Genomic DNA, 17,238 nt, shown 5'->3' on the forward strand with positions numbered 1-17,238 from the left:
GTTAAAGTTTATATCTACTATGTATATTCTTTTTTCATTCACACGTGTCTCACTACCTTTTAAGCACTTAGTGAGAACTGGAGATTGCTCTCATTAAATGTGAACAAGATTGACGTTCTTTTTTTTCCAAAATAGTAAATACTGTGTTCCCTTGATAGTTTTTTGATTTTTCAGCTTACCTGAATCTAAGAAGTCCGACCATCATTTAGTGAGAGATTTTTGCTTCTATCATTTGTGGAACCATAGAAATGAAATACAGACCGCGCCTCAACCAATACTTCGCAATCTTTTTGCCCAAAGCAAACAGTATCATTATTTATAGATTCTAAATTAAAATATTTTCACTTGTGTGCTCAAGTAAAATTTTACTGCTTAAAGGAAAATAAACCATTTTATCACTCCTACAGTTCACAGGGAGAGAGAACAAGAAAGAAAACCTTCCACCACAATCTTGTCTTCCTACTTTTACTTACCAAGAAGAATCAACAATAAGGGAATCTTTTAAGAAAATGGATAAAAGATCATTTTCAGTTAGTAATGTACAACTCCCAACTTGTCTCTTTTACTTCTTTTTCTGTGCATGTGCACCCTGTTGAATGGTGTTGTACTTGTACACACTGGAATTGCAGGCAAAACAATGTGATGGATGGTCTAAAAGATTATCTGGATGAATTCATCTCCAGGGTAAAAGAAGCCAGGCAATGTGCATGACGTTTGATTGGAAATAATGTTACCTTGAAAATGTACGAGTGCTTTCTTGGCATTTGACATTGCAGAATCAAACATTGATGCATACCTTTGTAAATTTCTTGGGGAGAAAAGGTATAATTTGCAAGTTGCAACATTGATCCCAAAATACATGGTGTTCACACATATCTATTTAATGTAGTTTGTGATAAATCAATGACCTCTATTTATATGGAGACAAGTTATGAAAAAAATGACATAAAACAACTTTGAACCTCTCTTGCTAGATGTAAGGGCCTGAAAACATGGTTTCGGGCCGATATGATGAATGTTACCTTGGCTGTTTTTTGTGTGTGTGTCATCTTATACTACCATCAACAACTATAAGTATACGGTGGTACGAGACATGTAGACAAGGTGTATTTGATTGAGAGTGGACTTATCTTCGAAAAGAGCATTAGCAGAGACGTGTGTTGCACGTGCAAGCTTACTAGTAAATTGAAGGGAGTAGTATTAATTGGATACGCTGACTGACATGACAGTCTCGTGTTAATCTATGTATATGCCTGGCTCACTTCCCTCTATGCATAATCGCATACATGTCTTTACGTACCTAGTGGTTAGTTATTTTAGTCAGAAATTTAGAATTAGCAATGTTCGGGCCCATAATGATTTCACTGTTTGGCAAAGTTGGTGAGAGCACCGGGGTTGGGATTGCGGGGGTAGTATCATCACAGGATCCTTTCCGTCTAGAAAGATGCGCACTGCATGGGAGTAACTAACTGTTTTATAAGCAACTTCCTACTAATGTAGTACTAACCAAGATACGCGAAGGAATCCACTAAGGGCCTCTTTGATTAGCAAGATTCTGAGAATACAAGAATGGAAAAAAGTATAGGATTGAAGTGGCATCCATTTAACTCTAACTAGACCATGATGGCACGCTTTGCGACGCCCGTCCATGTTTGATGAAATTATCTGTTTTATTCTAAACATTTTGGCACAATAAGGATGGAATATAGGATTGTATCATTGCATATGGTTAAATAGTATGTTGTGTAAAAAAATATGTTGCGGAAAAAAATTAAGTTATATTTGCATGTGTATAGTCTTTTATCCTTTTGTGAGGAAAAGTATACGTCTTTTTATTCAGATAACAGCCCTGTAGATCTTTTTTATTTAATTTTTATTTTGAGAAGAGTATGTCTCTCCCAGAAAAAATAAAGAGACTGTAAAACCCATTAACCGTCGCGACTATGGCGCCTCCTCACGATGTCCATGTCATCACATGTACAACAAAAAATTGGGCGGCCGTCTGCCCGCTAGCAATCCCGAGCGGCCGTCAGAAAAGGAAATATACGATCCCCCTCCTATCCCAAAAAAGGATAGGTCTCCCCTAGTAGCAATAGACGCGCGTAACCCAGCAAACCACACGCTGGGCGCGGTCCCCAGACCCCAGGCCATCACGTGCACTTCCCTTCCCTCCCAAAGCTCTCACACCCACTAGCCACCAACTTCTCCACGCCCTTACCTGCCTTGCCTTCTTCTTCCCCAAGAAACAATGGTTTCCTAGGTTTGGACTCCATCCCAGAGCTGCCATGGCAGATGAATAAAAGTGGAATAATAGCGAATCTAGAACAATTTGCTGTGAAAAGAAGAAGAAGAGGGAGGACAGATCAGAACGTACCAGGTAGCACCAACAAGGATAAAACAGGAGGTGATCCTTTTCTTCTCATATTCAAATCCCCCCTCATTGACTTTCCCTTTCCCCCTCACAAAATTTCTCTTTGCAAAAGTAGCTTCTTCATAGTTGAAGAGAGCATAAACAGAGATAAAAAAAATATGGAGATCTTGTACATGTGCAATTTTAACTGGTTTCCATGCAACCAAATCATGTGACAAGCCAACATTTGTAGCACTATGTGCAAAAAATGCAGAAAATGTGCAAATATATAGGAGAGCGCATAGAGAGTCTTATTTCACACATAAAACAGCAGGACATATGTCCATGTACCAAAAAAAGAAATGTATTTTGTAGGTACTATGAAAACATAGCTACAAACTAGACAATAATCTGGTTTGTTGTTTTTTTCGTTTGATCTTTCCACACAGTAGTATATGTGACTTTGTAGCTGAGAATGATGTGCACAAATCTAGAGCAGCTCCTTTACTCCCATAACCTGCAAAACCTGCACATGATGCAAAAAAGAAGCCTGAGAAAAATGAACCAACTCTGGATTGCATCTATGCAACTTAACTAGTACAAGTGTGCAATTGATAACACTCCCATGTCCGTCTACTTGTGGGGTTTGAATTTCAGTAATTGGCATCTTCAAGTCATATAAAATTTGAAGATGCCAACTCATATAATTTCAAATTCATTTCCGTTTAGCTAAAAAAATTGTATGCAAAATTCCAGAAAAAACTTATGCTGAATGTTGTGCAACTACATCAACTATTTTGTGCAACTGCAAGTACTCCTGGATGCAATTCATGTTGCATGTGTTGTGCAACTATGTAATGAATTTTGAGCTGATGAACATGATGAATTTAGCATGCCTGAACACAAGAAATGGAAAAATAGTGAATTTTAAAACATTGTAATCTTCCAAATAAGTAGTGCACTACATTCAAGTGCATGCGCAAACCTAGAAAATCATATGCATGAGAACACATGAGGATGCCAACTACTAAATGGTTCTTGTGCAACTAATGGAGTTGAAGATGCCAACTCATTTGGCATTTTTGTGCAACTATTAGAAAAAGTTGGGGATGCCAATGCAACTCTTGATTGGTTCTTTTGCAACTAAAATAGTTGAGGATGACGACTCATGTGATATTGTTCTGGAACTATTTAAAAAGTTGAGACTGCCAACTCCCAAATGGTTCTGGTGCAACGATGAAAGTTGAGGAAGCTAATTCATATGATACTGTTGTGCAACTATTTGAAAAGTTGAGGATACCAACTCCTAATTGATTGTTCTGCAAATATAGAAGTTCGGGATGCATCTACAAAAGTTGATGATACTTCTCCTTCACTAGGAGCTGCATCTCCTTTTACAACCACTTTTGTTAGTGTAAAAAGGCGAACGAACAAAGTAGTTGAACCAAACAAATATTAAAAAGAAAAAAACAAGGACAACAATTGGTATAAAAAAATGCCATGAGGCAAGCAACTCATGCTAATTTTTCAAAGCACACCTAACAACGCACGCACGCACGCACGCACACATGCACGCACGCACGCTGCTTGAACATGGTTTATACAGGGTATCTATCTGAATACCATTGGTTGTGCAACTGGTTAGCCATCACTGTGCAACTTTATAAGTTGGCTAGCCAACTGAGATATGTATATGTGTCATCCAACTATGTTTGCGTTCCTATGCAATTATTACAACAAACTAACCAACTGGTTACTTATATGCATGCAACTTACATGTAATGAAGCTCTATGGAGAGCATCATGTTTAACGAGACAATTCCAGTCTAGGCAAGAATAGATGGATCAAAATAGGATGCTGAACCATCTCAATAGCAACAAAATTAGAACAGCTCGCCGTGGAAACCCAACTCAAACCCACCACTAAAATCCTAATCGTCGTACAAACCCACCACTAATCCGAAGAATAAGTGATAAGTAAATACCACTTGCAACACGATAACTAGAGTAGTGATGTGATTAGTTGCGGTAGTATCAATTAATTAATAACTACTCTAAAAAATATTAATTGGCAAAATTTGGATGGCATAGTAGTGTTGTAGTGGCTGCTTAATTTACCTTTGGAGCAATGTACGCACGGCAGTGGGTCCCCAACTGAAGCTAACTCTTATTCTGGTGTGGCTTTCTACAGTGCTCTCCAGAGAAACTTCTACGGTGGCAGATTAAATCTCATCTGATGACAGTTTGTTTATCTTCAGAAAATTTTCTGAGCTTGGCCACCGTTCTCCATGAGAAATGGCAGCATCCTCTTGTATCTAAATGAGCTCGGATGATGAACAAACTTTGACCTCGGGCAACGGGTAGGACACTGAAACAAGAAAAATCACAGATTATCTCACTACTATGCAGGAAATGTAGTCAATCCCGTTGAATTTGCAGACGCAAACAAGAGACATAGTAGCATCAAATAAACATGATCTGGGCCGACAATTCCAGCGAATCCTCACGCGCTGGGCCAACCAAGAGCTGTACGCGAGGTGCAAATCATGATATTTGACCAGCTTTTATCAGCCATGCGATGCCACCACCACGTGAGCCATGCGTGCACACAGATCTACCACACGGGTGTGACCCTGAGGCCCGGATCTCGCGAATCCAGCCGCTGGACTGCGAATTCCATGCCCGGATAGATATCGTAGAGAGAATAGGATGAGTCACGGGTGGAGTCACTTTCCGTCGGGTTCAACCTCGAGGTGTTCCTGTGGGGGAGGAAGTGGCGGCGTGCGGCACGGATGAGCGGAGAGTGCTGGGGGTCGGAATCCGGCGAGGATGCATAGGGGAGCCCGTGGCTTCCATACGCCGGCGGCCGGGGGTTGGTGGAAGGGAGAGGTGGGGATGAAGGAAGAGGACTGGATGTAGAAGGAGAGAAAACTGGGACAGTCGCCCACCGGTCAATTGTTGGCTGTCCCCACTACTCTCGCTGCCTCGCACGCGCCTGCAAATAAATCAGCGCATCCAACGGTTCACGTGCGGCCGCTCGGAGAGCCGGGATGGCGCACGCGCACTTTTAAGAATTTGGGCAAAAAATTTAGATCGAACTAGCGAACGGCTTGGGCAGGAGCCCCATCCCCATCCCTTCCTTGTTACTTCGTTCAGAAGAAAGAGAAGGACAGGCACCTACGCCTCAACTCTGGCACGCAACCTTCCCTTCCCTCATTATTTCCCATGCCAAATCCCCGGCCAGTTCCCTACTCGCCGCCGCCTCGCCCTCCTCTCCTCACTCCCCCTCCCTTGAGCCCTCATCGTCGACCCGCGACGCCATAGCCTCCCCTCGCCCGCCCTCCTGCTGCTTCCCGGTGATTCGGGTGGCGGAGGTGGAGGTGTGCTGGTCGATGGGAAGGGGAGCTACAGCTGGGTCGGGAGGATGACGACGTCGACAATTGGCAGCTGAAGTTGTGTGGCAAGGATGTCAGTTTTGTTTCAGCGGCGGAGGAGGAAGAGGGTGCAGATGGCTTTCGGTGCGAAGCGCCCAGCGATCGATGTTATTCTATCCGGCGCTGATCTACAATGTCGTCAGGAACCAATTTGAGTCTCACTTCCACTGGTGAGATCACGTCGACAAGGTTGGGAATTTTATATCTCTTTTGATTTTGGTTGTTTTGATTCATCCCGTGTCGGCTAAGCCGAGGGAGAGGGGGAGGACCACCACGCCGGTCAGGGAAGGAGGGGGTAGGAGTTGATACCAGCAAGGGAGGCGGCTCAGCACCGCCGACTGTCCATCGTCATCCTTTGTTCCCCAGCTACAGCCGGCTCCAACCCCTGCTATATTGTGGTGATTTGGAAGCAAGAAGAGAAGGCATCATTTCTCCCTACATCCGGCATCCACGCGGCCAGATCGATGGTACTAAACTCTGTATGAGCTCCTCTATGACCCGATTTCTTACACTGCTGGTTTTCTCATACGGGTATTAGCATTTGATTGATGAATATCTCAGTTTTACTAAATAATCTTGCCTTACCCATACTAGAGGTCTGGAGCTGATTTGTTCTTTCATGTTTACTTATTTTTCCTACTATTCTTGTCCAACTCGGAGGTTTGATAGGCATGCTGTCTTCTCATGACTGAAGTTGGCTTCCTTCAAGAGATAATATGGAGTGAATTATTTTGATAATAAAACCTTCAGATTCTGAAAAGTGAGGTTAATTGTAGGCAAGCATTGCTCTTATCATGTTTAAGAAAGGAGATCAATTCGGTCTTCTTTCTTCTCTGTTTCCCTTTTACGTATTCCTCTTCTTTGATCACTCCAGTAGGTGTTGATTTGTACTATCTTTTCTTCTTGCCTTATACAATGTGTGAAACATAAATTTTTAACTCGTATGTACGTATGCACGCTAGTGATTCATTTGCGTAGTACAAATGACATATTCAGCATAACCTGGGATGTCATGGCAGGACAATCTTGCAATTTCACCTTCCATTTGGTTTTCTGCTCTAAGAACTAAGATAAAGTAATATTAGCTAGACTATGCTACTTCCTCCAATACCAGTATAATGATTGGCATGTGTGTATTGCAGATATGACACATACCTGTTTGGAAATGGAGACAGTTTCATTTTGTTCTCTGTGTTAATTGCTACCTCTTGAGCACTGCGTTGGTTTTCCCTTGAAGAGGAAATGATGATGTAGTAAAGTAGCGTAAGTATTTCCCTTAATTTTTCAGAACCAAGGTATCAATCAAGTAGGAGACTACGCACAAGTCCCTCGTAACTGCACAAACAAATAAGAACCTTGCAACCAACGCGATAAAGGGGTTGTCAATCCCTTCATGGTCACTTACGAGAGTGAGATCTGATAGAGATAATAATAATAAGATAAATATTTTTGGTATTTTTTTGATATAGATTGGAATATAAAGATTGCAAAAATAAACGGCGCCAGAAATAGCTAGTTGACAGGAGATTAATATGATAAAGAATAGACTCAAGGGCCATAGGTTTCACTAGTGGCTTCTCTCAAGATAGCATAAGTATTACGGTGGGTGGACAAATTAATGTCGAGCAATTGATAGAAAAGTGCATAATAATGAGAATATCTAGGCATGATCATGTATATAGGCATCACGTCCGCGAAAAGTAGACCGAAACGATTCTGGATCTACTACTATTACTCCACACATCGACCGCTATCCAGCGTGCATCTAGAGTATTAAGTTCATAACAACAGAGTAACACATTAGGCAAGATGACATGATGTAGAGGGATAAACTCAAGCAATATGATATAAACCCAATCTTTTTATCCTCGATGGCAACAATACAATACGTGCCTTGCTGCCTCTGCTGTCACTGGGAAAGGACACCGCAAGATTGAATCCAAAGCTAAGCACTTCTTCCATTGCAAGAAAGATCAATCTAGTAGGACAAACCAAACTGATAATTCGAAGAGACTTGCAAAGATAACCAATCATACATAAAAGGTTTCAGAGAAGAATCAAATTGTTCATAGATAAACTTGATCATAAACCTGAAGGAAATATGCCCTAGAGGCAATAATAAAGTTATAATTTATTTCCTTATATCATGATAAATGTTTATTATTCATGCTAGAATTGTATTAACCGGAAACATAATACTTGTGTGAATACATAAACAAACAGAGTGTCACTACTATGCCTCTACTTGACTAGCTCGTTGATCAAAGATGGTTATGTTTCCTAGCCATTGACATGAGTTGTCATTTGATTAACAGGATCACATCATTAGGAGAATGATGTGATTGACTTGACCCATTCCGTTAGCTTAGCACACGATCGTTTAGTATTCTGCTATTGCTTTCTTCATGACTTATACATGTTCCTATGACTATGAGATTATGCAACTCCCGTTTACCACAGGAACACTTTGTGTGCTACCAAACGTCACAACGTAACTGGGTGATTATAAAGATGCTCTACAGGTGTCTCCGAATGTAGTTGTTGGGTTGGCGTATTTCGAGATTAGGATTTGTCACTCCGATTGTCGGAGAGGTATCTCTGGGCCCACTCGGTAAATGCACATCACTATAAGCCTTGCAAGCATTGCAACTAATGAGTTAGTTGTGAGATGATTTATTACAGAACGAGTAAAGAGACTTGCTGGTAACAAGATTGAACTAGGTATTAAGATACCGACGATCGAATCTCGGGCAAGTAACATACCGATGACAAAGGGAACAACGTATGTTGTTATGCGGTTTGACCGATAAAGATCTTCGTAGAATATGTAGGAGCCAATATGAGCATCCAGGTTCCGCTATGGTTATTGACCGGAGACATGTCTCGGTCATGTCTACATAGTTCTCGAACCCGTAGGGTCCGCACGCTTAAAGTTCGATGACGGTTATATTATGAGTTTATGTGTTTTGATGTACCGAAGGTAGTCCGGAGTCCCGGATGTGATCACGGACATGACGAGGAGTCTCGAAATGGTCGAGACATAAATATTGATATATTGGAAGCCTATATTTGGATATGGGAAGTGTTCCGGGTGAAATCGGGATTTTACCGGAGTACCAGGGGTTACCGGAACCCCCCGGGGGTTTAATGGGCCAAGATGGGCCTTAGTGGAGAAGAGGAGGGGCAGTCAGGGCAGGCCGTGTGCCCCCTCCCCCTCTAGTCCAAATTGGACAAGGAGGGGGGGGCGGTGCCCCCCTTTCCTTCCTCTCTCCCTCCTCCTTCCTCCTTCTCCTACTCCAACTAGGAAAGCACCGGGAGTAGGACTCCTCCCTGGCGCGCCTCCTCCTGGCCGGCCGCCTCTCCCCCTTGCTCCTTTATATACGGGGGCAGGGGGCACCTCTAGACACAACAATTGAACTCTTGGATCTCTTAGCAGTGTGCGGTGCCCCCCTCCACCATAGTCCACCTTGATAATATCGTAGCGGTGCTTAGGCGAAGCCCTGCGTCGGTAGAACATCATCATCGTCACCACGCCATCATACTGACGGAACTCTCCCTCAAAGCTCGGCTGGATCAGAGTTCGAGGGACGTCATCGAGCTGAACGTGTGCTGAACTCAGAGGTGCCATACGTTCGGTACTTGATCGGTCGGATTGTGAAGACGTACGACTACATCAACCGCGTTGTGCAAATGCTTCCGCTTTCGGTCTATGAGGGTACGTGGACAACACTCTCCCCTCTCGTTGCTATGCATCACCATGTTCCTGTGTGTGTATAGGAATTTTTTTTGAAATTACTATGTTCCCCAATAGTGGTATCAGAGCCTGGTTTTATGTGTAGATGTTATATGTATGAGTAGAACACAAGTGAGTTGTCAGCGATATAAGTCATACTACTTACTAGTATGTCATACTTTGGTTCGGCGGTATTGTTGGATGAAGCGGCCCGGACCGACATTACGCGTACGCTTACACGAGACTGGTTCTACCGACGTGCTTTGCACACAGGTGGCTGGCGGGTGTTAGTTTCTCCAACTTTAGTTGAACCAACTGTGGCTATGCCCGGTCCTTGAGAAGGTTAAAAAAACACTAACTTGACAAACTATCATTGTGGTTTTTATGCGTAGGTAAGAATGGTTCTTGCTCAGCCCATATCAGTCACGTAAAACTTGCAACAACAAAGTAGAGAACGTCTAACTTGTTTTTGCAGGGCATGTTGTGATGTGATATGGTCAAGGCATGATGGTATATTTTATTGTATGAGATGATCATGTTTTGTAACCGAGTTATCGACAACTGGCAGGAGCCATATGGTTGTCGCTTTATTGTATGCAATGCAATCTCCCTGTGATGCCTTACTTTATCACTAAGCGGTAGCAATAGTCGTAGAAGCATAAATTGGCGAGACGATAACGATGCTATGATGGAGATCAAAGTGTCACGCCGGTGACGATGGTGATCATGACGGTGCTTTAGAGATGAAGATCACAAGCACAAGATGATGATGGCCATATCATATCACTTATATTGATTGCATATGATGTTTATCTTTTACGCATCTTATCTTGCTTTGATTGACGGTAGCATTATAAGATGATCTCTCACTAAATTATCAAGGTATAAGTGTTCTCCCTGAGTATGCACCGTTGCGAAAGTTCTTCGTGCTGAGACACCACGTGATGATCGGGTGTTATAGGCTCTACGTTCAAATACAATGGGTGCAAAACAGTTGCACACACGGAATACTCAGGTTAAACTTGACGAGCCTAGCATATGCAGATATGGCCTCAGAACACTGAGACCAAAAGGTCGAGCGTGAATCATATAGTAGATATGATCAACATAGTGATGTTCACCATTGAAACTACTCCATCTCACGTGATGATCGGACATGGTTTAGTTGATTTGGATCGCGTGATCACTTAGAGGATTAGATGGATGTCTATCTAAGTGGGAGTTCTTAAGTAATATGATTAATTGAACTTAAATTTATCATGAACTTAGTACCTGATAGTATTTTGCTTGTCTATGTTGATTGTAGATAGATGGCCCGTGCTATTGTTCCGTTAAATTTTAATGCGTTCCTTGAGAAAGCAAAGTTGAATATGATGGTAGCAATTACACGGACTGGGTCCGTAACTTGAGGATTATCCTCATTGTTGCACAGAAGAATTACGTCCTGGAAGTACCGCTAGGTGCCAGACCTGCTGCAGGAGCAACACCAGATGTTATGAACGTCTAGCAGAGCAAAGCTGATGACTACTCGATAGTTCATTAAGCCATGCTTTATGGCTTAGAACCGGGACTTCAACGACATTTTGAACGTCATGGAGCATACGAGATGTTACAGGAGTTGAAGTTAATATTTCAAGCAAATGCCCGGATTGAGAGATATGAAGTCTCCAATAAGTTCTACAGCTGTAAGATGGAGGAGAATAGTTCTGTCAGAGAGCATATACTCAGAATGTCTAGGTATAACAATCACTTGATTCAACTGGGTGTTAATCTTCCGGATGATAGCGTCACTGACAGAATTCTTCAATCACTACCGCCAAGCTACAAGAGCTTCTGATGAACTATAACATGCAAGGGATGGATAAGACAATTCCCGAGCTCTTTGCAATGCTAAAGGCTTCGGAAGTAGAAATTAAGAAGGAGCATCAAGTGTTGATGGTCAACAAGACCACCAGTTTCAAGAAAAAAGGGCAAAGGGAAGAAGAAGGGGAACTTCAAGAAGAACAGCAAACAAGTTGCTGCTCAGGAGAAGAAGCCCAAGTCTGGACCTAAGCCTGAGACTGAGTGCTTCTACTGCAAACAGACTGGTCACTAGAAGCGGAACTGCCCCAAGTATTTGGCGGATAAGAAGGATGGCAAGGTGAACAAAGGTATATGTGATATACATGTTATTGATGTGTACCTTACTAATGCTCGCAGTAGCACCTGGGTATTTGATACTGGTTCTGTTGCTAATATTTGCAACTCGAAACAGGGACTACGGATTAAGCGAAGATTGGCTAAGGACGAGGTGACGATGCGCGTGGGAAATGGTTCCAAAGTCGATGTGATCGCGGTCGGCACACTATCTCTACATCTACCTTCGGGATTAGTTTTAGACCTAAATAATTGTTATTGGGTGCCAGCGTTGAGCATGAACATTATATCTGGATCTTGTTTAATGCAAGACGGTTACTCATTTAAATCAGAGAATAGTGGTTATTCTATTTATATGATTAATATCTTTTATGGTCATGCACCCTTGAAGAGTGGTCTATTTTTGTTGAATCTTGATAGTAGTGATACACATATTCATAATATTGAAGCCAAAAGATGCAGAGTTGATAATGATAGTGCAACTTATTTGTGGCACTGCCATTTAGGTCATATTGGTAGGGGTGGAAACGGATCGGATGCAGATCAGATAGTGCTCTTACCACTTCCATTTTCATATTTTCAAAACGAATACGAATCCGAATACGGATATTATCGGATACGGATGCGGCTCGGATATTATTCGAATACGGATACATATCGGAAATTTTCTTGATTCGGAACGGATACGAATAATATCAAATATTGCTTAAGTAAATTAGTCAATAGCTATGTGACCTAAAATAATCAACTTGTGACATACAATAAGTCAATGATAAATAGGTTTATGAATAAATACTATTGTGATGCATAATAATTTATAAGTTTAATCATATAAGGAGTAAAATTTGACCACTTATTTGGCTTTTATGTTGGATAATTAGAATATTGGGCCTAGAATTTTAAAAATTACCTCCCATAATCTTATTCGGATACGGATATATCCACTTCCATATCCATGTTTGTGTCAAAATCTCCTACCATATTTTATTTTTTATTTGTTTAATAAATTTGGATACGGATAATTTCCATTTCCATTTTGGTTCGGATGCGGATGTTACGGATACGAATAAGCATTTTCTCGAATACGAATATCGGATCTTTCGGATTACCCGGTACCACTTTCCACCCCTACATATTGGTGTAAAGCGCATGAAGAAACTCCATACTGATGGACTTTTGGAACCACTTGATTATGAATCACTTGGTACTTGCGAACCGTGCCTCATGGGCAAGATGACTAAAACGCCGTTCTCTGGAACTATAGAGCGAGCAACAGATTTGTTGGAAATCATACATACAGATGTATGTGGTCCGATGAATGTTGAGGCTCGCGGCGGGTATAGTTATTTTCTCACCTTCGCAGATGATTTAAGCAGATATGGGTATATCTACTTAATGAAACATAAGTCTGAAACATTTGAAAAGTTTAAAGAATTTCAGAGTCAAGTTGAAAATCATCGTAACAAGAAAACAAAGTTTCTACGATCTGATCGTGGAGGACAATATTTGAGTTACGAGTTTGGTCTTCATTTGAAACAATGCGGAATAGTTTCGCAACTCACGCCACCCGGAACACCACAACGTAATGGTTTGTCCGAACGTCGTAATCGTACTTTGCTAGATATGGTGCGATGTATGATGTCTCTTACTGATTTACCGCTATCAGTTTGGGGTTATGCTTTAGAGACGGCTGCATTCACGTTAAATAGGGTACCATCGAAATCCGTTGAGACGACGCCTTATGAACTGTGGTTTGGCAAGAAACCAAAGTTGTCATTTCTTAAAGTTTGGGGCTGCGATGCTTATGTGAAAAAGCTTCAACCTGATAAGCTCGAACCCAAATCGGAGAAATGTGTCTTCATAGGATACCCAAAGGAAACTATTGGGTACATCTTCTATCACAGATCTGAAGGAAAAACTTCTGTTGCTAAATTTGGATCCTTTCTAGAGAAGGAGTTTCTCTCGAAATAAGTGAGTGGGAGGAAAGTAGAACTTGATGAGGTAACTGTACCTGCTCCCTTATTGGAAAGTAGTTCATCACAAAAACCCGTTCCTGTGACACCTACACCAATTAGTGAGGAAGTTAATGATGATGATCATGAAACTTCAGATCAAGTTGTTACTGAACCTCGTAGATCAACCAGAGTAAGATCCGCACCAGAGTGGTACGGTAATCCTGTTTTGGAGGTTATGTTGCTAGACCACGACGAACCTACGAACTATGAAGAAGCGATGGTGAGCCCAAATTCCGCAAAATGGCTTGAGGCCATGAAATCTGAGATGGGATCCATGTATGAGAACAAAGTGTGGACTTTGGTTGACTTGCCCGATGACCGGCAAGCCATTGAAAATAAATGGATCTTCAAGAAGAAGACTGACGCTGACGGTAATGTTACTGTCTATAAAGCTCAACTTGTTGCAAAAGGTTTTCGACAAGTTCAAGGGATTGACTACGATGAGACTTTATCACCCGTAGCGATGCTTAAGTCTGTCTGAATCATGTTAGCAATTGTCGCATTTTATGATTATGAAATTTGGCAAATGGATGTCAAAACTACATTCCTGAATGGAATTCTGGAAGAAGAGTTGTATATGATGCAACCGAAAGGTTTTGTCGATCCAAAGGGAGCTAACAAAGTGTGCAAGCTCCAGTGATCCATTTATGGACTGGTGCAAACCTCTCGGAGTTGGAATAAACGCTTTGATAGTGTGATCAAAGCATATGGTTTTATACAGACTTTTGGAGAAGCCTGTATTTACAAGAAACTGAGTGGGAGCTCTGTAGCATTTCTGATATTATATGTGGATGACATATTGCTGATTGGAAATGATATAGAATTTCTAGATAGCATAAAGGGATACTTGAATAAGAGTTTTTCAATGAAGGACCTCGATGAAGCTGCTTATATATTGGGCATCAAGATCTATAGAGATAGATCAAGACACTTAATTGGACTTTCACAAAGCACATACCTTGACAAAGTTTTGAAGAAGTTCAAAATGGATCAAGCAAAGAAAGGGTTCTTACCTGTGTTACAAGGTGTGAAGTTGAGTAAGACTCAATACCCGACCACTGCAGAAGATAGAGAGAAGATATGGTGTTCCCTATGCTTCAGCCATAGGCTCTATCATGTATGCAATGATGTGTACCAGATCTGATGTGTGCCTTGCTATAAGTTTAGCAGGGAGGTACCAAAGTAATCCAGGAGTGGAGGATCACTGGACAATGGTCAAGAACATCCTGAAATACCTGAAAAGGACTAAGGATATGTTTCTCGTTTATGGAGGTGACAAAGAGCTAGTCGTAAATAGTTACATCGACGCAAGCTTTGACACTGATCCGGACTATTCTACATCGCAAACCGGATACGTGTTTACATTGAACGGTGGAGCTGTCAGTTGGTGCTGTTCTAAACAAAGCGTTGTGGCGGGATCTACGTGTGAAGCGGAGTACACACTAGTGCAGAACCGGGCAATAGCACCGGTTCCTAAGGCCCTTTAGTGCTGGTTTGGTAACTAGCACTAAAATGTAGGCACTAAAGGCCCCCCCCTTTACTACCGGTTCAGCACGAACCGGTGCTAAAGGGCAACCACGTGGCACGAGCCAGCTTCGGGGGCAGGGAGCCCTTTAGTACCGGTTGGTGTCACCAACCGGTATTAAAATGTTGGGGGGGGTTGGGTTTATGATTTCTTTTTCATTTAATTTTGTGTTTTCTATTTAATTATTTTTCGTTTGCTGGTATTTTACGATACTACATATTGTACACGTTATGCATATATATAAATAGAATTTCTAGTAGAACCGATCATAATATATATATATATCATCGAATGTCTCACACAACCACCATTAATTAATTCACACATATACACACACATGTATATATATATATATATATATATATATATATATATATATATATATATATATATATATATATATACAATTTCTACTAATTGGTGCCTTCGGAGCCAGTGGCATTAGCCTAGCTAATTGGTGCCTTCGGAGCACGATAACAATTGGAAGTGGTTCATGGGGGCGGTAGCGGGTAATAGTATTCTCCTTTGGGATCTATGACCTGGTCGAGCAAAAATCCCGCTATTTCCTCTTGAATTGCTTCTATGCGGTCCTGTGCTAGGAGCTTGTCCCGCACCTCTTTGAACTATTAAGAAGGAGATCAATATGCATGTGTATTAATTGTGCGACTAGATATCGATAATGGTGTAAAAATTGTGAATAGTGTTCTGACAATCGATATCGTACCCACTCCTGTATTTGAGATTTGCTCCTTTCGGACGCCATCATGCGAATGTTATCGCAAACGTAGTATGCACATAGATCATTCCCCGGCGCCTGCTTCAGGGCCTTTACGAGAATGGAATTTGATCAGGTAATAATTAATCAAGCATGATAATTAAAGAGATGGCAGCTAGCTAGTACTACTTAATTACTTACCTTGGGTCGATACCAATTCAGATTTTGTTTCCATGGGCCTGGAGTGGCCCTGATGAACTTTGCCCAAGCCCTGCCCGCCGATAAAGAAAATAAATAAATGGGTTATTAAATAGTTGTTATCAGGAAATGACGAACTAATTAAATAGGCCGAGATATAGTTAATAATGATTGAAATTACCTGTTGACTATCCCCTTCACAATGGTGTAGTCACTTGCTTCCTTAACTAGTGAGTCTAGTACTTCAACTGTTCCTTCATCAACTTTAATGATTAACAAGATCCAGTGAAATCTGCATGCACACACGTTTTTATGTCTTAATTAAGCGGGCATATGTAAGCAAAAACATGTAGCTATAGTTAGTAGGGAAAAACAGAATTTGTAGTGCAAGACAATGTGACTCACTGGAAATTGTAAGGAAGTAGTATATCTTCATTGTATTTGAGTTCCTTGAAGAACTGTAGCATGCTTTCCTCTACACATTTTTCGTGATATGGATCTATTTTCCATGTGTATTCATTAATGGTATTTGGGTCAATGAACCCAATGCCATAGCGTCCACCTTTTTTCATTTCATAAATCTTCATCCTGCATAATACCACAGAAAAGAACATAGTGAGGATAATTACAGGTAATGATTGATCAAAATGATCACTACAGCTAGCTTGAGACTTAAATTACAGAAAGAAATCACTTACAGACAATAGCAACTGACGATAGATTTGTCGAGTGCATCTTTATTGTATAGCTGAAATAGTTCTGAATACTCAACAGTCACAACTTTCTTATGGTAGTAATGCTCCTTGTTGACATTCACCATGAGGGACTCTCGATTGGAAATCTTGGTAATGTCCATGTACCATTGATGCAATTCATACATTCTCGTAGGGAGCTTACTGACCTCCTTTGGCTCGACCAAAGGTTGGCCCCGGGCATATTTCCATTTTATTTCCTCCTCTCTAGTCCGAGACATGGGCTCGATATCGAGGAGTTGTCCAACAGTGATCCCGATCGGTTCAGCCTGCGCAATATGCTCCTCGGTTATTACCATATCGCCCACCACGGGAACGTTAATGGTTTGCCCACAATAATATTGGGCGCGCCTACTCTCATGTGTTGTTGGCACAACAAG

The 17,238-nt window shown here is 41.4% G+C and overlaps 1 long non-coding RNA gene across 1 annotated transcript; it reads right to left on the reverse strand.

The window, feature by feature from the left end:
- Positions 1-1,950: 1,950 nt before the first annotated feature.
- LOC119314902 lies at positions 1,951-5,313 on the reverse strand. Its single transcript, XR_005152498.1, has 3 exons — positions 4,469-5,313; positions 2,375-2,876; positions 1,951-2,280 (listed from the first exon to the last, which is right to left on the reverse strand). It is a non-coding gene; the product is annotated as an uncharacterized LOC119314902 (long non-coding RNA).
- Between the last annotated feature and the right edge of the window lie 11,925 nt (positions 5,314-17,238).

The sequence above is a fragment of the Triticum dicoccoides genome, chromosome 6A, assembly GCF_002162155.2.
Source record: "Triticum dicoccoides isolate Atlit2015 ecotype Zavitan chromosome 6A, WEW_v2.0, whole genome shotgun sequence".
Classification (NCBI taxonomy): domain Eukaryota; kingdom Viridiplantae; phylum Streptophyta; class Magnoliopsida; order Poales; family Poaceae; genus Triticum; species Triticum dicoccoides.